We start from the raw sequence: 25513 nt of genomic DNA on the forward strand, positions 1-25513 counted from the left end.
TACAACAAAGTGATGGGTTATAAATATATATATACATTCTTTTTTATATTTTTTTCCATTATAGTTTATCACATGATATCGAATATAGTTCCCTGTGCTATACAGTAGGATCTTGTTGTTTACCCATTCTATATGTAGTAGTTTGCATCTGCTAAACCCAAACTCTCCATCCATTCCTCCCCACCCTGCTCCCCCTTGGCAACCACAAGTCTGTTCTCTATGTCTGTGAGTCTGTTTCTGTTTTGTAGATAAGTTCATTTTGTCATATTTTGTATTCCACATATAAGTGATATCATATGATATTTGTATTTCTCTGTCTGGCATACTTCACTTAGTATGATAATCTCTAGGTCCATCCATGTTGCTACAAATGGCATTATTTCATTCTTTTTTATGGCTGAGTAGTATTCCATTGTATATATGGAATCTTCTTACCCATCTTCTTTACCCATTCATCTGTCGATGGACGTTTAGGTTGTTTCCATGTCTTGGCTATTGTAAATAGTGCTTCAGTAAACACTGGGGTGCATGTATCTTTTCTAATTATAGTTTGTTCCATATATATGCCCAGGAGTGGAAATGCAAGATCATATTAGCCACTGAAGTACTTTTTATAGGAGAAATTGAAATTTAATGCCAGAATTCTAATCTATTTCATTTGAAATATTTTTCCATATGAGAACACATATGTTTTTATTCTTAAATTAATTATATAATCTTCAGCTCACCCTGTGACCTGATAATACCCATCTTATTTGGTTGTCATTATAAAGTATGGAGTTAAACAGCCTCTTCAGGTGTTGTCTGGACCTGATTGAGTGGACTCCCAAAGACAATTACACTTTCCTGATGCCACAGTGAGCAAACAAAACAGGCAGCACCTCAAACAGAGGAGCCTTCCCCTGGCTGACAGCCCCTAACTGTGCTACATGCAATAGCTCTTCCAGGGAAAAGTGAGAAAAAATATTTTAATAACAAATGTTCTATTTTAATAAATCCATGTGTGGTAGATCTCTTTAAAATTGTCATTAATAAGGCTCTTTGATATAAAGAAAGAACATGAAAAATGTTATATTATTAAAGTTCAACCTCATGTTAAAGAATTACTTTTTAGTTCAGATAATTTATTTGAAGAGGAAAACAAAGACAGAGATGAGATAATAGGCTTTGTGAATGATTTATACACAGTTTGGGGCCATGCCTGGGTCATATTTATATCCCAGAATGAGAACAGCAAAACAATATGCTATTTTTTCAGTCAATTACTGAATCCAACTTTACATTCAACATGTATTTATTGGCATTTACTTTATTCCAGACATTATCTTGGATGCTGGGGAAATAATGGAGACCAAAACAATCTTTCTATCTTCATAGAATTTGTGTTCTACTTAACTTGTATAGAAATCACAGACATTTTCTGATGAGCTAGAATTCACTCATTAGGGATTTAATTCCAGAATTCTCTGCCAGATATTTCCCAAAATCTCTAAGAGGAAAGGCCTAGGAGAACACCAGAAGCAGAACTAAGGAATGCTTGCTCCTCAATTTATGAGAAATAGTGGACAAGATGAATTCCTTCTCATAAAAATAATGTCACAGAAGCTACCCAGCTCTGAAAGGAACAGAGCAAGGCTGTCCTCATACTCCAGTGTCCACCTGCAGGCTGAGAGCCACCAGTAAGCAAATATAGGCTTCTGGTCTGATACAGGTTTCCTTCATGAAACTTACAAAATCTAAACACTTCACAGTCCCAGATATACATGAACATTACATGCACAGGCAAACAAAGAGAAGAAGACGGAAACTAAAAACATGTCAATTAACCATAACATGGGAAAGATCTAGGGATTCAGATCTTTTAAAGAAACCCAGGCCCTTGAAACTGGTGATCCCACAGTAACAAAAGATTCCCATAGGTAAATCTATAGTCATGGCCTTAAAATTTGATCAGGGATATAAAATTTAGAAAACCAATGTTCTGGGGAGATGGCCTTCAGACATGGCTTACTGCCCCTCCATTCCCAGCTCCAGGTTCACTGTCTCTTCTGAGCCAAAGGCCAGCCAGGTATGAGGTGTTGGTTAGAGTCTCAAGATAGAGAATTGGTGTGGTTTTTCTCAATGACAGATTGAGTGAGAGTCTGGACACAGCCTCTGAGAGTGCTGGGGTAAGGACCCGGAAGATCCTGGGGATCTGACACACGTGAGACAGTCGTCACTTGGGCTACTCCAATAGAGATGATTTTCAAGGAGCCTAACAGTATATTTAAATTTAAAGGGACCCAATAACCATGAGAGGGAGATAAAAATAAGCACATGCCAGTGATAGAGAACCACTGGAGAAGACAGCTGATGACTTCAACAAAAATTATAATCAGAATACCTAAGGAGATGCATTTACAGGACAAAGAAAAGTCTTGCTGAAGAAAACACTGCTTAACAAAATCATTTTAAAAATTAAAAGATTCCAAAAGTAAAGGATTCAGTAGACAAATGTCAAGAGTGCATAGATCCTGTTGAGACCTGTTTTAATAGCTTGAAAAATCAGGTAAAAAAAAAAAATTTTAGTAATAGAGAAAGGATACAAGGGGACAAAAATCATGATACATCCTGGTGAAATGTCTGAATGCCAAGGATAAAAAGAAAAAACTATTACACTATTCCATATACAAAGAGTAAGTTATCTGCAAAGGAAAAGGTGATCAGATTTGCATATGATTTCTCACCTGCAACAACAGAAGCAAGAAGGTATTGGAAAAACACAAGAGACTGAAATTCAAGGACAGCAACCCAAGAATCACTCTCATTCATCTGTTAGCATTAAAGAAAGACTTTTGAAGCTAGGCAAAGCATCTGCGAGTACATTACTCATGGTCCCCCAAATGAAATAAGAACTGAAAAGAAAGCACAAGACACCTGGAGATGGGAAGGTACATAGGACAGTCAATAAAGACTGTGACCAATGACCTGTAACACAATTACTAACAGATAAATCCAAGTGGAAAATCGTGGACTTAATGGTAATAATTATAGCAAACACTTACTGACTGCTTACATATCAAAAGCAATGTTTCACGCACTTATTTAATTCTCACAACAAACCCATAACTTTTATTGCAGTGATTTCAAAACAAGGAGTTGTGGGTGGAAGAATACAGTGTTAAATGTTTCAGCCTAGAGAGAGTCAACAGAGAAGTAAAAATATTCTAAATTTGCTCTGGTGTGTGCAGTGGGTGCAAGAAGACAGTTAAGGAAGGACAATTTCTTTTGAGGGAATATAGTTGTTATCCACGAAAAACATGTATAAATGCAAACAAAATAATACTAGGATGGCAATAATATTATCAGATCACATGGTGCCTTAGGTTTACACAGTAACATATGTAAAGGGGAATATTATGTAATTAGAAGAGACATGATGCCTATAAACCTGAAGATACCAAAACACAGTAGTTAAATATGTAAAATAAGAAACATCTTTTCATATGCCTATTGGCCAACTCTGTGAGTATATGAAAAACCATTGAATCAGACATCCTAAATTTGTGATATTGTACAGTATGTGAATTATATTTCAAAAATGCTGTTACCAAAAAAATAGTATTTAAAAAGAGAAATGAAAAAAAAAGAAATGAAAAGAACAACTGATATTAAAAACAGGAAAAATATCCTTAAAAAACTACAAATAGAATTACCATATGACCCAGCAATCCCACTACTGGGCATATACCCTGAGAAAACCAAAATTCAAAAAGAGTCATGTACCAAAATGTTCATTGCAGCTCTATTTACAATAGCCCGGAGATGGAAAGAACCTAAGCGCCCATCATCGGACGAATGGATAAAGAAGATGTGGCACATATACACAATGGAATATTACTCAGCCTTAAAAAGAAATGAAATTGAGATATTTGTAATGAGATAGATAGACCTAGAGTCTGTCATACAGAGTGAAGTAAGTCAGAAAGACAAAGACAAATACCGTATGCTAACACATATATATGGAATTTAAGGGGAAAAAATGTCATGAAGAACCTAGGGATAAGACAGGAATAGAGGCGCAGACCTACTGGAGAACGGACTTGAGGATATGGGGAGGGGGAAGGGTGAGTTTTGACAGGGCGAGAGAGAGTCATGGACATATACACACTAACAAACGTAGTAAGGTAGATAGCTAGGGGGAAGCAGCCGCAAGGCACAGGGATATTAGCTCGGGGCTTTGGGACAGCCTGGAGGGGTGGGAGGGGGAGAGTGGGAGGGAGGGAGACGCAAGAGGGAAGACACATGGGAGCACATGTATATGTATAGCTGATTCACTTTGTTATAAATCAGAAACTAACACACCATTGTAAAGCAATTATACCCCAATAAAGATGTTAAAAAAAAAAAAGGAAAAATATAAATGGAAATCATAAATACAAAGAAGGATTTACTTTTAAAAATCAAGAAAACTGACTTAAAAGATATATATAGAACCTTACATTCTTCAATTAGAAAATTTATACTTTTTAGTATGTTCGTGGGTAACGAACAAAGATAAATCACATAGTTGGCCACAAGGAAACCTTGTGGGTTTTTTCTTAATGAAGATCTTATAGATTAGAAATACTGACCATATTCCAATAAATTTTAAAATGTCAGATAATCTTAACCAATTTCAAACTAACAAATATGTTCCTAAGATAACCCCTGGATCAAAGAGGAAAGCAAAACTGAATATAAATAATATGAAAAGCATACAAATGAGTAAACACCATCTCAGAATACATGGGACATAGAAAAAGCCTGATTTAGGAAACTATACAGTTTTCATGCCTTTATCATTATTAAAGAGGAAAGCACATAAACACAGAACTTACAAGAAACATAGATACCCTTTAACAAAATTTACTTAAAAAGCTGGAAAAGAAAACAAAGCGGAAATTAATTAAAACTAGAAAGGATAAATAAATCAAAAACATCTATGAAGATACAAATAAAGCAGATAAAACCTTTGAGTAAGGAGTGGTTAGACAGCAAAAAATATAGAAGATAAAGGTTGAGAAAAGAGACATAACCAGCTATTACATTGCATGATAAAATTTATAATTGAAACTATGTCAATAAACTTTTTAATGAACAGGAAGTAAAATGTTTCATAGCAAAGTCAAAATTTCCAAGTTGGACCTAAGAGAAGTATATAGAAACTTTGGAATATATCAATTACCTATAAGGAGACTGGAAAGGTGATGAAAAATCTATTTTTAACAGAATCTGGATTAGATGGACTCATAGCAAATTCAATCTAATCTCTAACCTTTAAAGAACAAATATTTTCAGTTATTTACAATATTCAACAATGTGAAAGCGCATGGAAAATTCTTCAGTTGATTTGAAAAAGACAGCAAACTTTAACACCAAAACCTAATAAAGATCAAAGCAAACAAAAAGAGACCAATTTAAATTATTTCAATGCAAAATTTTAAAGAAAATATTAAGTAAAATCTAGTCCGGTGTAAAACAATTAATATCCCATGCCCCAAGTAGGGTTTATGCAAAGAATATGAATTATTACAGATTACTATGTTATCAGATTTCCTGAAATTGAATCACTCATATACAAAAAATATGCATATGAGTGATTCAATTTCAGGAAATCTGATAACAATCATTTTTACCAATAGAGGGAGAAAATCATATAATTATGGGTAGAAAAGGCATTTGACACATTTCATATATTCCTAAAAGGGATTCTAGGTAAAATAGAAATAAAAGAACACTACAGATATATAATGACAATTACCTAAGAAAAATCAACAGCTAATATGATCCCAAATATTGAAACATTAAGACAATTTCAATTACAATTGGAGATTGCACAGGAAATCACAGTATCATTCAACATTACCTTGGAAGTTGTAGTAAATAATTAGACAAGAAAATGAAATTACCTGTATAAAGAATGGAAAAGAATATATGAAACTTTGTGTAATGAATGAATGACATGATTTTATTCTTTGAAAACTCAAGAGAATCTAGGTTTAAAAATTGTTATATTAAATAAGATAATTTGATAAAGTTCTACATATAAAAATAGCTTGAAGAAATCAATATTTATTCTCTATTTTAGCAATAAATAATTTGAAGGGAAAAAAGAAAAATATTTGCAAGAGCAACAAAAGTATAAAATCTTTAGTACTAAATTTAACAAGAAAGTCACAGGACCTGTATGAAAAAAAATAAAATAATTTTGAAGGACTCAGAAAAATATGTAATGAAATGAAGATGCATTGTATTTTTTTGGATGAGTTATGTAACAACTTATATAATAATAATAAATTAATATATAAATTTAATGCAACTTGAATTAAAATATCAATAAATTGTAATTAAATAAAATGATATTGGAGCTCATATGGAAAAACAAATTTCCAAGAATATCCAACAGTACAAAACAAACAAAATCAACAACAACAAAAAATATATATATATGAAAGGGAAGAGATTTGCCTTATAAGATATTACAGGATAATCATATTGATATGTTACTAGCATAAGAATATTATATGGATGTGTGTGTATACATATATCTATACAGGTGTTGATGAAAGTTGTGGTTGAATACAGATTTTTTTAATGATAGATTACATATAAATTATTGGCTTAACTAGCTACACACTTTTAAAAATGTTACACTGGAGCCTTATCTCACTCCATATACAACAATTAATTTCAGATGATTTGAAATTTAAATTAAAAATTGTTGAATTTTTAAAAATTGTTTTAAGTTAAAGAAAACTTACTTACAAAACCAATTTAGGAAGAAGGGTACCAAATAGCTGAGAGATTACATGTACAAATCACACCTTCTTGACTAAAAGAGGAAACACGGGATGTATAAAAATGTGACAGAAACATTCTACTTTATAAAAAATTTATAATATAGCAAAAGATACAATACACAAAATAAATGATATCTAGTAGCAAGAGGAAAAATAAAAGCAGAAATAAAAAATTGTTTCATTAAGATTTAGAAACATATGGAACAGTGGCTATGTACTAGCCACATTTCATCACTTTACATTTTTATTTCTATTCTAAAGTTTTCAGTTATAAATGCTTGAAAACTTTTCTTAATAGTAAGAAAATCCATAATATTTTTCATTTCAGACTCCCAAACCATCATATTGTCTCATCAGTCAGCAAAATAAAGCTTGCTATTATTTTAAGTTTCAAACTATGTTTTTTCTTCTCACATCTCTCTTCCATATATTATCCTTGCCTTCACTAGGATTACAGCTTTCCTTTGAGGATACCATGATGGAAACAGCAAGTTCTTAAACAGGGTTACATGCAACAATCAAAACAGTCTGGGCGTGGTCACAGTTACAGGACACTGAGATGCAAAATGGCTGGATCTTTCTGTCCAGACCATCTTCTGACCTCCAGAAACAGCCAGCAGTTCTACATCACATTCAAAAGTAAACTTAAATTCTGATGAACGGAAAGTTATGTTTTAAAAACAAGGATTAACTGGATGCCTGGAGAGATGAAAGTAATAATAAAGATAATAGAACGTGTGACTCTATAGGAATTTGCTAGGAGAATTGTGGCTGCTAGAGGGGAAACTGTACCAAGGAAACGGGCAAAGGCCCACGAGTTGGAAGGTAGGAAATTGGGAGCACAGCAAAGTGCTACAGGAAGCTAGCATGTGAGGATACACAGAGTAGAGCAGTGCCTGTCTGACAAGTTCAAGGTGTTGTCTGTATAGTTTTATTTATATAACCGAGATTGGCAATAACTACAGATTTTCTGAAGTAACTATTAACCAAACCACAAAGTTCACTTATTCATAGGTATGAGTTAAAAGAATAAATCTTGGAGCCAAATAAAAAGACTGCCTGTAGTTTAAGCTCAGATTCTCTGCTGACTTGCTGTTACCCTGGGTATTTTACTTAACTTTATTGTGTCTCAGTCTCTGCATCAGTTAAACAGGGTTAATAACAGTACTTCCTTCATCGACTTGCTGTGAGGGATTAAATGTGAAAACATGTATAGGGCTTAGAACAATCCCTGACACGCATAGATACTAATAAATGTGAGTTATTGTTATTATCTTATATTCAGACAGCAGAAATATATTTGAGGGTCAACTATATATCAGATGCTATACGCACTGGAAATATAAAAGTAATAGGAAATACAACCTTAACCTCAAGTAATCTAATGAGGAGATGGACAAGTTGACCAGCAGCTACAAGTCCTCTGCAGGATCCATGCAGAGTCTGAGAAAGCAAAGGGGTGGCACAGATCAATGACAGTCAACAAAACCCCCGGCTAGATGTGACTCTTGAGATGAGCCTTAAAGAATGAAGGAAAACTGAAGAGCACAGTTTGTGCAAGCAATGATAGACTGAAGCATCATAGCATTAAAGAGCGAATCTCAAGTACTTTTGTAACAGCTGGAGTTAAGTTGGGGGCAAGAGGGAGGAATGTGGTAGATGGCTGGGCTAATGTCAGTGAGAAGAGCAGAGGCAACCTAGGAAGGATACTACTGTACGTCTGGGAATCTGAACATGATTGTGAAAGGCTTGAAAGTCAAGGAGTGACAAGTTCAGATACTCCTGAGCTGTGGGTATGAAGGTGACGCTGGGAGCAGTGGCCACTTGGAATGACACGCCAGTAATTTAAGTAGAACTGAGGATAGCTATGCTAAAGCAGTCAGCAGAGAGAAGGAAAAACAAACAAAAAGCAGCAACAAAGGAAACCGGTCGTTAATACCAGGATTCTAATTTGATACAGGAACTCAGGGGAAACAAAGGAATCTATGACAACTTTCCAGCTCAGGAGGTTTCTAGCCTGTGCAGCTGGAAAGCTGGTGCAGGCATCCTGTAAACCAGGACGAGGAGCAGATGGGAAGAAGCCCAGGGTGGGACAGGTCCTATGCGTGCTTTATGCAGGGAGTCCAAGTAAAGATGCTTAGCGTGGTGCTTCCCTGGTGGCACAGTGGTTGGGAGTCCGCCTGCCAATGCAGGGGACACGGGTTCGATCCCTGGCCTGGGAGGATCCCACATGCCGCAGAGCACCTAAGCCTGTGCGCCACAACTACTGAGCCTGCAAGCCACAACTACTGAGCCCACCAGCCACGACTGCTGAAGCCCGCGCACCTGGAGCCCGTGCTCTGCAACAAGAGAGGCCACGACAGTGAGAAGCCCGCACACAGCAACAAAGACCCAACACAGCCAAAAATAAAAACAAATAAATAAATAAATTTATTAAAAAAAAAAAGATGCTTAGTGTGCAGTTAGCATCGGGGTTGAGACTCAGGAGTTAAAATCTGTGCCATCCCGATGGAGGATATACATTCTCCTATACCCCATACAAACAGAAGAGCAGAAGGCTAACTGTGGAGCATGGATTTTCAAGGGGCTTTACAAATATGTGGAGAAAATTCTAAAATTAGATTTAGAATATTTCACTTAAGGACGTTCTCTCTTATCTGAATAAGTAAAGGAAAAATGACACAACAAACCAGATGTGTTCTGAAAGGTAATGAAATGTTCACAACACTCAAATCCTTATTTTTTTATTTTGAAAACGGCAAGACATAATATTTAGATTTATGCATCCCACAACTGTATATCAAATGCAAGGAGATACTTCCAAACCTTACAACAGTTAAAGAGAGAATGTGTTCACCCAGTCAGGTGTGAAAAATTTATGGCAGTGTCAGCCTTTATCTATTTCTTAACGCTTAACATGGCAAATGAAGAACAAAGACCCAGGGTAGAGCTAAGTCGGTGTACCAGCTTATGTGCCATATATTTCAACAGACAAAATATCTAGTTTTTAAATTAAATGTTAATTCGCATCATTCAATGGTAACACTCTACTGGAGGAAACCACCAAAGATCCCTAGTTTCAGCATCCCTGCCACAGAATAAACTTCCAGTAAAGATTTTTCTCCTGGTAGGTTTGCTACTGTGTTTCAATCACCTTACCCACCTGAGCATGTGTAATGCATTGTATGTTTAGAACTTAAATATCCCTTAATGATTCGCTCAACGTTCTACATTTTTACCTCATTGTGGAAGGAAGGGGACTTACCACCCCAGACAAAGTTCTGTCATGTGATTACTGGAAAAGAGATTAAAAACTGCCAGAGAGGGCTTCCCTGGTGGCGCAGTGGTTGAGAGTCCGCCTGCCGATGCAGGGGACACGAGTTCGTGCCCCGGTCCAGGAAGATCCCACATGCCGCGGAGCGGCTGGGCCCGTGAGCCATGGCCGCTGAGCCTGCGCGTCCGGAGCCTGTGCTCCGCAACGGGAGAGGCCACAGCAGTGAGAGGCCCGCGTACCGCAAAAAAAAAAAAAACTGCCAGAGACAAATATCCTCATTATCATCAGAAATTAACAGATGTGCTTTGGCAAAAGTAGACTGTCCTTGACCTCCACGATGATCTTTTGCTTAAGGAAACTGTGACAACTGATTCTTTTGAAAGTTATAAGCTTTTCCTGCCCAAAGTGTTAAAACAGTATATATTTCAATGAAAATATAAGAAAAGTAGTTGATGTGCTCCAGGTTTCACCAGCTTAAGGAAGGAAGGGAGGGAGGGAGGGAGGGAGGGAGGGAGGGAGTGATGATTTATATTAACTGGCTTTTTAATGGCTCAGGGAAATTCTGCCCATCAATCTTTCACACCACAATGAGAATGAAATAATCTCCCAAAAAGTAAAGGAAGAGAAGGAAGGAAGGGAGGGAGGGAGGGAGGGAAGAAAGAGGGAAAGAAGTCATACTTGTATCAATGTCCTCCCTCCTCCCAGGGTCCCAGTGTTCCCTGGGGCCCTACTAGGACCTCTAGCTCACACACCAGTCTGCCAGCTGCCCCTGCAGACAGCATCTGTTCGGTTCTCCTCTTTTGCTTCAGCACCTCCCCTGGGGTGACCGCAGAGAAAGCCTCTTTGTGAAAATGCCAAGTCCAGGCCAGGGGCGGTCTCCCTGCGCTTCTGAAGCCACACGACTGGCTGTCTAGTCCTGTGGGAGATGCGGGAAGAAATGGCCTTTCCAGCTGCACACCGCAGTTGCGGTGTCTGCTCAGAGCCCACAGAGCCTTTCCAGAACAGTCTGCTGGGAGGACACCTCATCCCCTAGCGCAAGGACAAGCCCGCTTCACAAGGAGGCTGGGACTGCGTGTGTCTCACGCCCTCCATCACTCACTCCATCACTCCCTTTGCTCAAGGCCGGTCGGCGGCACATGGCTCTGAGTGTGACAGACGCATGGGGGTCCCACCGCCATCCTCTTGAAGTCCCTGTGGGCTTCAGACTGTGCAACTTGTGTAATTCAGAATAATTAACCCATCAACTAGAAAATACAGCTGATATAGACTTTCCCTTACAAATACAGTAAGTGCCCTACACACGAACCTTCTAGTTGCAAACTTTCAAAGATGCAAATGCTCCCAGAGAAAGGATGAAGAGAGACAAGAGGAAGAAGTAGTAACTGAAGAACCGAAGAGATTCACGATGCAGGAAATGGCAAGGGGATTGTCTTTATCTGAGGAGGCACTGTTAGTTTCTGAGGCACAGGACCAGAATGTAGAACGGTACACCAAGGTTGCAGCAGCCGTTCAGAATGCAATTCAGTACTACCAGGTCTTCTATGACAAGAAAAAAAAAAAAAGAGCTACTACCCAGACATCACTGGATCATTTTTTCAAGAGGGTAGACAGAATTGAATCCAGCAAGGAACCTGTGCCATCAACATCAGGCGTGAGTGAGATGGCAGCTTGCCTTCCATCTCTTACTGCTGACGATCCTTCAGCTCTATCACCTCCCACTTCCTCTCCCTCCTCCAGTCGTAACTCTTCTTGTCTGTTCACTCGATGCCAGCCCCTGTATGCCAGCTCTTGTACTGGACTACTGTACTTTTCAAGATACTGTACTGTAAGATTAAAAATGTTTTCTTTTGTGTTTGTTTTTTATGTATTATTTATGTGAAAAGTATTATAAACCTATTACAGTACGGTACTATATAGCCGACTGTGTTAGTTGGGTACCTAGGCTAACTTCGTTGGACTTACAAACAAACTGGATTTACAAACTCGCTCTCAGGAACAGAACTCATTCGTTATGTAGAGGACTTACTGTACCCGAAACAGACACTGCTCAAATGTGAAGATGTAGTAAAACTACTGCAAGAACATGGTGAGAAATATACACATGGTTGGTTTTCTGCCTGGAAGCATTAAGGGGGTCTCCAAAAATGCAATATTGACTAATATGGAATAGGATTCCAGTAGGCAAAACACCACCATCCTACTTGGCAATAGAGCTCTTGTCTGGAGGATTATTCAACAATATTTGGGTTTTTTCCCACATTTGGGGAAATGAAGCTATTCCCAACCATTCAAACTATACCTGTATTTGTTAAAAAATATAAATCACATTTTTGCCAGAGGTAGCCCTAGATATAATGATGATCCAGTTCTATAAAAACAATTCTGAATATTACTTGCAGACACATAAAAGCACATCTATTCCTGAATTAAACCTTTACATTCTTTATTCTTTGTGTGTCAGTAGATAATTAGGCTGCTTGAAAGCCTGAGATATCTAACCATTAGCACTTTTCTGATGAAACCATTTCTTTTATATCTCGTTAATATTTCTTCTATCCACTTGCATTTAAATATATATACTTATACATATACATATATATTTTTTTCCTCTCCTAAGTAAATAGTATTACCTTTTGTTACAATCTTAGAGAATTTACTGGTGGCAAAGTAAGAGGAAAGTAAGTAGTAGACCATTCAAAATAAGTAACATTAAAAAATAATATAAATGCAAGATTTAATTATAATGGTGAATAATTAAGGTCCCATGAAAGAAAGAAAAGTAAAATGGGGTGAGTTAAAGCATCCTTTCAAATGCTTTACAAAGCAACCTTGAAACACAAGATTTTGAAGAAAAAGATGGAAAGTGCACATCTCTGATTCTAGACTCCTTGTTTGTACAAGTGGATTTTAGCATTTTAATTTCTTTTGTACATCCTTTTATGTTTTACATGCATATTTGCATGTATCTCTTAGGTATTATTACCAGGCCATTAAAATGCCATAGGAGTGCATTTCCATTCTTTTTGTTTAAAATCATGGGCCTTAACAGGTCACTTTGTAAAGCATTTGAAAGAACGCTTTAATTCACCCCATGTCTCTTCCCTTTTTGCCACATTTATATATAGTGTTATAAGTGTGTGTGTGTACATACTACCTCTATATGCATACATCTATAATTTACAACTCTCAGGATAAATGATTTGCACACTGGTAAAGAGAAAAATCTTCTCCGAATACCTCTTTCAGTCTTCTCAATCTCAACATCACCCCTTTCATATTATATTTATACCCTAGCTTATCTTTATCTTTATTACATAACATTTCAAACACATACAGTAGCAGAGAAGACAATAAAATAAACTCCCGTTCCTATCATAAAAAATCATTTTCGGGCTTCCCTGGTGGCGCAGTGGTTGAGCGTCCGCCTGCCGATGCAGGGGACACGGGTTCGTGCCCCGGTCCGGGAAGATCCCACATGCCGCGGAGCGGCTGGGCCCGTGAGCCATGGCCGCTGAGCCTGCGCGTCCGGGGCCTGTGCTCCGCAACGGGAGAGGCCACAACAGTGAGAGGCCCGTGTACCGCAAAAAAAAAAAAAAAAAAAAAAAAAAAAAAAAAATCATTTTCATAAAGACACTTTTGTTCTTTAGAAATATGCCAGGACCTTACAGAGTTGCACATACCATAAAGAATCCGTCTCCTTCCTAAATTTCCCTAACCTCTTTCTTTCTTTTCTACCTTGTATTCTTCCCTTCTAACTTATTCGTTTTCTTATCCTGTCTGTTCCTACTGAGGTTATGACACGGAAAAATGACAGGTGTGCAAATAGAAAGAGAAGAGAGAATAATGGGCTAGAACATGCCTCGGCCATGTCTTCTTTATTTGCCACTTTCAAAACACACAGATCGCACACATTGTGACCCAGACACACAAATGGCTGCTGTTCCAGTTTCCATCTCTGATATCCCTGTTTTACCTGCCAAAGAGTGTTATCAAAAATAATTAGAGGGCTTCTTCAAGATGGTGGAGGAGTAGGACGGGGAGATCACCTTCCTCCCCACAAATGGGTGAAAACTACATCTACATGTGCAACAACCCCTACAGAACACCTGCTGAACGCTGGCAGAAGACCTGAGACCTCCCAAAAGGCAAGAAACTCCCCACATACCTGGGTAGGGCAAAAGAAAAAAGAAAAAACAGAGACAAAAGAATAGGGACGGGACTTGCACCAGTGGGAGGGAGCTGTGAAGGAGGAAAGGTTTCCACACATTAAGAAGCCCCTTTGTGGGCGGAGACTGCGGGTGGCAGAGGGGGAAGCTTCGGAGCCGCGGAGGAGAGCACAGCAACAGGGGTGCGGGGGGCAAAGTGGACAGATTCCCGCACAGAGGATCTGTGCCGACCGGCAGTCACCAGCCCGAGAGGCTTGTCTGCTCACCCGCCGGGGCGGGGGTGGAGGCTGCGAGCTGAGGCTCGGGCTTCGGTCGGAGTGCCTGGAGAGGACTGGGGTTGGCGGCGTGAACACAGCCTGAAGGGTCTAGTGCGCCACAGCTCGCCGGCAGGGAGTCTGGGGAAAAGCCTGGACCTGCCTAAGAGTCAAGAGACCATTGTTTCGGGGTGCATGAGGAGAGGGGATTCAGAGCGCCACCTAAACGAGCTCCAGAGACAGAGGTGAGCCGCGGCTATCAGCCCGGACACCAGAGACGGGCATGAGACGCTAAGGCTGCTGCTGCCGCCACCAAGAAGCCTGTGTGCGAGCACAGGTCACTCTCCACATCCCCCTTCCGGGGAGCCTGTGCAGCCCGCCACTGCCAGGGTTCCGGGATCCAGGGACAGCTCCCCCGAGAGAACGCACGGTGCGCCTCAGGCTGGTGCAACGTCACACCGCCTCTGCCGCCGCAGGCCCGCCCCGCATCCGCGCCCCCCCCCTCCCCACCGGCCTGAGTGAGCCAGAGCCCCCGAATCAGCGGCTCCTTTAACCCTGTCCTGTCTAGTGAAGAACAGACGCCCTCCCGCGACCTACATGCAGAGGCAGGGCCAAATCCAGAGCTGAGCCCCGGGAGCTGTGTGAACAAAGAAGAGAAAGGGGAATCTTTCCCAGCAGCCTCAGAAGCAGCGGATTAAATCTCCACAATCAACTTGATGTACCTTGCATCTGTGGAATACCTGAATAGAAAACGATTCATCCCAAAATTGAGAAGCTGGACTTTGGAAGCAAGTGTGCACTTCGGGAACAACTGGACACTTGGGGTTTGCTTTCTGCATCTAATTTGTTTCCAGTTTAATGTTTACCTTAGCTTAGTATTTAGAGCTTATTATCATTGGTAGATCTGTTTACAGATTTGATTGCCCTCTTCCTTTTCTTATTTTATATATATTTTTCCCCCCTTTTTCTTTTTGTGAATGTGTATGTGTATGCTTCTTTGGGTGATTTTGTCTGTATAGCGTTGGTTTTGCCATTTGTCCTAGGGTTCTGACTGCCCGTTGCATTTTGTTTGTTTGTTTGTTTCTTACTATAGTTTTCAGTGCTTGTTACCATTGGTGGATTTGCTTTTTGGTTGGTTACCCTCTTCTTTCTTTCTTTTTTTTATTAAATTTTTATTTTTAATATTTTTTTTCTATTTTAATAACTTTATTTCATTTATTTATTTTTCCTTTCTTTCTTTCTTTCTTTCTTTCTTTCTTTCTTTCTTTCTTTCCTTTTCTCCCTTTTCTTCTGAGCCACGTGGCTGACAGGGCCTTGGGGCTCTGGCCAGGTGTCAGGCCTCAGCCTCTGAGGTGGGAGAGCTGGGTTCAGGACATTGGTCCACCAGAGACCTCCCGGCTCCACATAATATGAAACAGTGAAAGCTCTCCCAGAGATCTGCATCTCAATGCTAAGACCCAGATCCATGCAATGACCAGCAAGCTACAGTGCTGGACGCCCTATGCCAAACAACTAGCAAGACAGCAACACAACCACACCCAACAGCAAAGAGGCAGCCTAAAATCATACTAAGGTCACAGACACCCCAAAACACACCACCAGACGTGGTCATGCCAACCAAGAAGACAACATCCAACCTCACCCACCAGAACACAGGCACCAGTCCCTTCCCCCAAGAAGCCTACACAACCCACTGGACCAACCTTACCCACTGGGAGCAGACACCAAAAACAAAGGGAACAACAAACCTGCAGCTTGTGAAATGGAGACCCCAAACGCAGTAAGTTAAGCAAAATGAGAAGACAGAGAAATACACAGCATATGAAGGAGCAAGATAAAAACCCACAAGACCAAACAAATGAAGAGGAAATAGGCAGTCTACCTGAAAAAGAATTCAGAGTAATGATAGTAAACATGATCCAAAATCTTGGAAATAGAATGGAGAAATTACAAGAAATGCTTAACAAGGACCTAGAACTAAAAAGCAAACAAATGATGAACAACACAATACATGAAATTAAAAATTCTCTAGAAGGAATCAACAGCAGAATAACTGAGGCAGAAGAACGGATAAGTGACCTGGAAGTTAAAATACTGGAAATAACTACTTCAGAGCAGAATAAAGAAAGAAGAATGAAAAGAACTGAGGACAGTCTCAGAGACCTCTGGAACAAAATTAAACACAGCAACATTAGAATTATAGGGGTCCCAGAAGAAGAAGAGAAAAAAAAAGGGACTGAGAAAATATTTAAAAAGATTATAGTTGAAAACTTCCCTAATATGGGAAAGGAAATAGTCAATCAAGTCCAGGTAGAGCAGAGAGTCCCATACAGGATAAATCCAAGGAGAAACATGCCAAGACACATATTATTCAAACTGCCAAAAATTAACTACAAAGAAAAAATAGTAAAAGCAGCAAGGGAAAAGCAACAATTAACATACAAGGGAATCCCCATAAGGTTAACAGCTGATCTTTCAGCAGAAACTCTGCAAGCCAGAAGGGAGTGATAGGACATACTTAAAGTGATGAAAGGGAAAAACCTACATCCAACATTACTCTACCCAGCAAGGATCTCATTCAGATTCGACGGAGAAATAAAAACCTTTAGAGACAAGCAAAAGCTAAGAGAATTCAGCACCACCAAACCAGCTCTACAACAAATGCTAAAGGAACTTCTCTAGGCAGGAAACACAAGAGAAGGAATAGACCTACAATAGCAAACCCAAAAAATTAAGAAAATGGTAATAGGAACATACATATTGGTAACTACCTTAAATGTAAATGGATTAAATGCTCCAACCAAAAAAAATTGCTGAATGGATACAAAAACAAGACCTATACATACGCTGTCTACAAGAGACCCACTTTAGACCTAGGGACACATACAGACTGAAAGTGAGGGGATGGAAAAAGATTTTCCACGCAAATGGAAATCAATAGAAAGCTGGAGTAGCTATTCTCATATCAGACCTTTAAATAAAGACTATCACAAGAGACAAAGGACACCACATAATGGTAAAGGGATCAATCCAAGAAGAAGATATAACTATTGTAAATATTTATGCACCCAACATAGGAACACCTAAATACATAAGGCAAATGCTAACAGCCATAAAAGGGGAAATCAACAGTACCACAATCACAGTAGGGGACTTTAACACCCCACTTTCACCAATGGACAGATCATCCAAAATGAAAATAAATAAGGAAACACAAGCTTTAAATGATACATTAAACAAGATGGACTTAATTGACATTTATAGGACATTCCATCCAAAAAGAGCAGATTACACTTTCTTCTCAAATGCTCATGGAAAATTCTCTAGAATAGATCATACCTTAGATAACAAATAAAGCCTTGGTAAATTTAAGAAAATTGCAATCGTATCATTATCTTTTCTAATCACAATGCTATGAGACTAGATATGAATTACAGGAAAAAACCTGTAAAAAATACAAACACATGGGGCTTCCCTGGTGGCGCAGTGGTTGAGAGTCCGCCTGCCAATGCAGGGGACACAGGTTCATGCCCTGGTCCGGGAAGATCCCACATGCCACGGAGCGGCTGGGCCTGTGAGCCATGGCCACTGAGCCTGCGCGTCCGGAGCCTGTGCTCCACAACGGGTGAGGCCACAACAGTGAGAGGCCTGCGCACCGCAAAAAAAAAAAAAAAAAAATATATATATATATATATATATATATATATATATATACAAACACATAGAGGCTAAACAATACAGTACTAAATAACCAAGAGATCACTAAAGAAATCAAAGAGGAAATCAAAAAATACCTAAAAACAAATGACAATGAAAACAAGACGACCCAAAACTTATGGAATGCAGCAAATGCAGTTTGAGGGAAGTTTATAGCAATACAATCCTACCTCAAGAAACAAGAAACATCTCGAATAAACAACCTAACCTTACACCTAAAGCAATCAGACAAAGAAGAACAAAAAAGCTCCAAAGTTAGCAGAAGGAAAGAAATCATAAAGATCAGTTCAGAAATAAATGGAAAAGAAATGAAGGGAACAATAGCAAAGATCAATAAAACTAAAAGTTGGTTCTTTGAGAAGATAAACAAAATTGATAAACCATTAGCCATACTCATCGAGAAAAAATGGGAGAAGACAAATCAACAGAATTAGAAATAAAGAAGGAGAAGTAACAACTGACACTGTAGAAATACAAAGGATCATGAGAGACCACTACAAGCAACTATATGCTAATAAAATGCACAACCTGAAAGAAATGGGCAAATTCTTAGAAAAGTACAACCTTCCAAGACTGAACCAAGAGGAATTAGAAAATATAAACAAACCAATCACAAGCACTGAAATTGAAACTGTGATTAAAAATCTTCCAACAAACAAAAGTCCAGGACCAGATGGCTTCACAGGTGAATTCTATCAAACATTTAGAGAACATCTGACACCTATCCTTCTCTAACTCTTCCAAAATATAGCAGAGGGAGGAACACTCCCAAATTCATTCTGTGAGGCCACCATCACCTTGATATCAAAACCAGACAAAGATGCCACAAGAAAAGAAAACTACAAGCCAATATCAATGATGAACATAGATGCAAAAATCCTCAACAAATACTAGCAAAGAGAATACAACACCACATTAAAAGGCTCATACACCATGATCAAGTGGGGTTTATCCCAGGAATGCAAGGATTCTTCAGTACACGCAAATCAATCAATGTGATAAATCATATTAACAAACTGAAGGAGAAAAACCATATGATCATCTAAATAGATGCAGAAAAAGCTTGACAAAATTCAACACCCATTTATGATAAAAACCCTCCAGAAAGTAGGCATAGAGGGAACTTACCTCAACATAATAAAGGCCATATATGACAAACCCACAGCCAACATCACCCTCAATGGTGAAAAACTGAAAGAATTTCCACTGAGATCAGGAACAAGACAAGGTTGCCCACTCTCACCACTATTATTCAACATAGTTTTGGAAGTTTTAGCCACAGCAGTCAGAGAAGAAAAAGAAATGAAAGGGATCCAGGCTTCCCTGGTGGCACAGATGTTGAGAGTCTGCCTGCCGATGCAGGGGACGCAGGTTCGTGTCCCAGTCCAGGAAGATCCCACATGCCGCAGAGCGGCTGGGTCCGTGAGCCATGGCCGCTGAGCCTGCGCGTCCGGAGCCTGTGCTCCACAACGGGAGAGGCCGAAGAGGGGAGAGGCCCGCGTACCGCAAAAAAAAAGGAAATAAAAGGGATCCAAATCGGAAAAGAAGAAGTAAAACTGTCAGTGTTTGCAGATGACATGATATAATATATAGAGAATCCTAAAGATACTACCAGAAAACTACTAGACCTCATCAATGAATTGGGTAAAGTACCAGGATACAGAAGTAATGCACAAAAATCTCTTGCATTCTTATACACTAATGATGAAAAATCTTAAAGAGAAATTAAGGAAACGCTCTCATTTACCACTGCAACAAAAAGAAAAAAATACCTAGGAATAAACCTACCTAAGGAGACGAAAGACCTGTATGCAGAAAACTATAAGACACTGATGAAAGAAATTAAAGATGATACAAATAGATGGAGAGATATACCATGTTTTTGGATTAGAAGAATCAACACTGAAAATGCCTATACTACCCAAAGCAATCTATAGATTCAATGCAATCCCTATCAAACTACCAATGGCATTTTTCATTGAACTAGAACAAAAAATTTCACAATTTGTATGGAAACACAAAAGACCCCAAATAGCCAAAGCAATCTTGAGAAAGAAAAATAGAGCTGGAGGAATCAGGCTCCCTGACTTCAGATTATACTACAAAGCTACAGTAATCAAGACAGTATGGTACTGGCACAAAAACAGAAAGATAGCTCAATGGAACAGGATAGAAAGCCCAGAGATAAACCCACACACATATGGTCACCTTATCTTTGATAAAGGAGGCAAGAATGTACAATGGAGAAAAGACAGGCTCTTCAATAAGTGGTGCTGGGAAAACTGGACAGCTACATGTAAAAGAATGAAATTAGAACACTCCCTAACACCATACACAAAAATAAACTCAAAATGGATTAAAGACCTAAATGCAAGGCCAGACACTATAAAACTCTTAGAGGAAAACATAGGCAGAAGACTCTATGACATAAATCACAGCAAGATCCTTTTTGACCCAGCTCCTAGAGAAATGGCAATAAAAACAAAAATAAACGAATGGGACCTACTGAAACTTCAAAGCTTTTGCACAGCAAAGGAAACCATAAACAAGACTAAAAGACAACCCTCAGAATGGGAGGAAATATTTGCTAATGAAGCAACTGACAAAGGATTAATCTCCAAATATATAAGCAGCTCATGCAGCTCAATATCAAAAAAACAAACAACGCAGTCCAAAAATGGGCAGAAGACCTAAAATAGACATTTCTCCAAAGAAGGTATACAGGTTGCCAACAAACACATGAAAGGTTGCTCAGCATCACTAATCATTAGAGAAATGCAAATCTAAAGTACAGTGAGGTATCACCTCACACCGGTCAGAATGGCCATCATCAAAAAATCTACAAACAATAAATGCTGGAAAGGGTGTGGAGAAAAGGGAACCCTCTTGCACTGTTGGTGGGAATGTAAATTGATACAGCCACTATGGAGAACAGTATGGAGGGTCCTCAAAAAACTAAATATAGAACTACCATACGACGCAGTGATCCCACTACTGGGCATATACTCTGAGAAAACCGTAATTCAAAAAGAGTCATGTACCACAATGTTCATTGCAGCTCTATTTACAATAGCCAGGAGATGGAAGCAACCTAAGTGCCCATCAACAGATGAATGGATAAGGAAGGTGTCACATATATACAATGGAATATTACTCAGTCATAAAAAGGAATGAAATTGAGTTATTTGCAGTGAGGTGGATGGACCTAGGGTCTGTCCTAGTGTGAAGTCAGAAAGAGAAAAACAAATACCATATCCTAACACATATATATGGAATCTAAAAAAAATGGTTCTGAAGAACCCAGGGGAAGGACAGGAATAAAGACGCAGACGTAGAGAATGGTCTTGAGGACACGGACATGGGGAAGGGCAAGCTGGGATGAAGTGACAGAGTGGCATGGACATATATACACTACCAAATGTAAAACAGATAGCTAGTGGGAAGCAGCCGCATAGCACAGGGAGATCAGCTTGGTGCTTTGTGACCACCTAGAGGGATGGGATAGGGAGGGTGGGAGGGACATGCAAGAGGGTGGAGATGTGGGAATATATGCATATGTATAGGTGTTTCACTTTGTTATACAGCAAAAACTAACACACCATTGTAAAGCAATTATACTCCAATAAAGATGTTAAAAAATTGTTTTAAATTTAAAAATTTAAGATGTTAAAAAAATTAAAAAGGTTGCTTTTCAAAAAATGATTATTTCTAATTCATGCATTTGGTGTATATTAGTCCAGGTGTGGCCTTTCACAGTCAAAATTGACTCTGGACATGGGACTCTGAGAGAAGCAGATGTTTCTCCAGGGTTGGGAGTACGGAGCAAAGGGAGGTGGTAGGCAGCAGGCAGAGACTGTGAGCCCTTGGGGCAGGATACAGGCTTGAGCTGGCTTTCAAGATGCAGAAAAGAAGATGAGCTTTATTGCATTTTGAAATTTACTTTAGGGCTGGCCTTGAGCACAGGAAAGAAAAGCCCTGATTTCAGCACCTAGAACTCAATGCAATTAGTGCCACACTTGCATCTTGATTAACTGGCCATCTGAGATACAGTCTGGATGCCAACTCAGCATCGTAAGATTGTAGTTTTGAGTGAGAGGTTCTGCAAGTGGACTTAGAAAGGGAACACTTCAATATAATTAGTTGGTTAGAAGCTGCCTCTATTAACTGTGCTTCCAATGTTACTAATTTTCAGGTAGGATTTTGGAATTGTGGGTATAGATATTTAATAGTCTTTGTATTTTAAAAGATATACTGAAAAATATGAGTGAAATGAAATGTCTGGGACTGCTTCAATATAATCTGGGGGAATGGGAGGAATGTGGAAGAAAGACAAAAAAAAAGATTGGCTATAAGTTGATCATTGTTAAGGTTGGGTAGCAGAAACATGGGTGTTCATTTTACTGTCCTCTCTGATATTGTCTGTGTTTCCGATTTTACATAATAAAGATAAGATACAATGTAAACATTATAAAATTATGTATACATATACATATGTATATATTCTCTCCTCCAATCACCAATCAGGCAAGCTTAGTAATGTATACTATATAATATTTTCAATAGCAAACTTTTCCTTTTTCTACTTAAAACAAGTAGTTGAGGAAAGAACAGAGTTACTTGTTAATGGGAGTAAATGAACTTGCATTTGCTGTACCGAAAGACAACATTAGTATCAAATTCATGAATATAAAATGCTGAGGCAGAAAGTTCACAGCTGTGAAATGAAGGATTTTCTACCCGGACCACCAAAGAGAAAACAAGTGCCCTCTTTGTGATAGATGAGAGACTAAACAAGAAAACTGACTATTCTGAGACTTGCCAGGATGCCTGAAGGAGAGCCCACGTCAGGCAGGAGTGTTCAGTAAACAGCAGGGAATGGTCTTATAACAGTCACGTAGTATCGGTATTTGGTTGAGGCAAGGAGAATGGAAATATTAACCACAAAGGATTTTGTCTTTCGGGCTAGGTATGGGATGTGCCATATCCATTGTAAAATAAACTACCAGCCTCAAAGGGCCCAGAGATCACTACCATCATTGTTTCATACAAATCAGTTTCCTAACTCCATTTATTTTATTATATGTAGCAATGGTTATAGGACAAGTTGTTTTTTCTCTCCTTTTAAAGCAAATATTCATATTTTAAAATAATGAATCTTGGAAGCTGTAACCAATCTATTGAAAGAATATTTTCATTCATAGGAGTTGCTTATACTTGTATTAAGGCTACATTTGCTCTAAGGATACAGTCTGTGAATATTGTCAGCATAAGGGCCACCCTCTTCTCACCTCTTTTTGCAGGTGTGGCAGGTGAGCTCTCAAAGCTTACTCCCAGGTTGCTTTGTTTTTCTGCTCTTGCTGGGAGTCAGAGCAAAGGCTGTGTCCCATCACAGGAAAGGGGTTCAAATAAGGCTGGCGTCATACAGAAAGCTTTCTATCCGACAAGTTAGAGATGATTTATATTAACTGGCTTTTTAATGGCTCAGGGAAATTCTGCCCATCAATCTTGCATACCACAATGAGAATGAAATAATCTCAGGGAAGGGAAGGGAAGGGAAAGGAAAGGGAAGGGAAGGGAAGGGAAGGGAAAGGGAAAGGGAAAGGGAAGGGGGAAGGGGAAGGGGAAGGGGAAGAAAAGGAAAGGAAAGACAAAGCAGGGAGGGAGGAAGGAAGAAAGGAAGGAAGAAGGAAAAGAAAGAGGATCTAGAAAGGCAACTAGCTTTAATGGACCAGTACACAGAAATGAATTTGGAGTCGGTTCTGTTGTCACTACTTAACTATAAATTCTGGCGAAACCTAACCTTTTGGTCCATACATTTGCACACATACAAAACAGGTCTAAAAGTGGTTTATTTGCAATCTCGAGACCTCCCCAAGTGACATCTGAAACTGGCCCTGGACACAAAGAGCAAGGAGAGACAGAAGAGAGAGCCACTCCAGATTGGCAGGTGGCAGCTTTAATAAGCAAGGGAACGAACATGTGAGGCTTGTCGTGGGCACCACAAGACAAGTAGATCTCCACAGCCACCAGCCAGAATCTGAAACGTTTGTACAGAGGCCTTAACGGGGCTCAGTGCCTAGTCCCATATTCAGTCTAGATGGTCTCGGCAACACACTGCTCTCTCCAGGCTGCGTCCTTGAAATCAGCTCCCACGCTGGGAACAGGGGGTGGAGCATGCACTCCAAGGACAGGGAGGGTCGGAGGAACCTGGATCCCTGGGACCAGCTCATGGGTCAACCTGTGGTCACATCCTCTCACTGACCTCCTCTAACAAAAGAACACACCCACCCCAAACCCACCACCCGGTCCTACAAACTGATTATTAAAAGAAGTCTTTTGTTCTCTGTGTTTCAAAAGTTTGGTTCTTCGTAACTAAAGGCAGTTCATTGACTCATTTAGTTAATTTTTCCCTGTGGGAAACAGTGATTAAACAGTTTTCATGTGCCAAGCACCTTGCTAGGTACTAAATCTATAATCGATAAGCCACGACTTTAAATCGTTTCTGTAATACCATCAAGCGATGTCACTCTGCTACCACTGTACTGTGCACTGTGGTTAACTGCAAATATTAATGTCAGGATTTGGCTTCCCTATTCAATGCAATTTTGTTATTTTATCATCTGTTGCCATTTTCTCCAAGTTGTTTATTTCCTCACTTTCACCAACGCTAAAGTATTTCTGAGTCCCAGAGCCTGATAATACATTGCAAGTATTGGAAGATCTCTGAAGAGTTTAATAAGAATATACTAAAACCTGTTTTAATGATTCTCACACTAACAAAAATCATTCATAATGCCTTCATTCGTAATTAGGTAAGTAAGATCAGGTATTTATATAAAGACTGTTTTAACAATAACATGAATTTTATCAGGCCAATGGTTTGATTGCTACTGAGACAAAGTCACATTACTTTAAGAGCTAATCTGGTGAGTACGCAGCCCATGACCACACATACCTGGGTTGCAGAGCTGAGACTCTGTTCTCCTTAGTTCTGAATACATGAGCTAAGTGGAAGTAAACAGATAATGCCGAGATATATCAGGATATAGGAAATGAGTCTTGTAGGAGCTGGGCTCAAGTAATAAAGAGGCAAAAGAAATATTGGTATTGAATAGGTAGACTCATTGCCATAAAAATCCCCTATACTTTTAAAAAGCAAATATGTTTTGTGATTCTCTGCAATCCATTATTTTTTGAAGAGACTATGTATCTGAACTGCATTGTTCACCTACAGTTAGTCTTTAAAGATTATGTGCAACGGCTAGACCAAAAAAGGCCGTG

Source organism: Phocoena phocoena, chromosome 5, assembly GCF_963924675.1.
Source record: "Phocoena phocoena chromosome 5, mPhoPho1.1, whole genome shotgun sequence".
In the NCBI taxonomy this organism is placed as follows: Eukaryota; Metazoa; Chordata; class Mammalia; order Artiodactyla; family Phocoenidae; genus Phocoena; species Phocoena phocoena.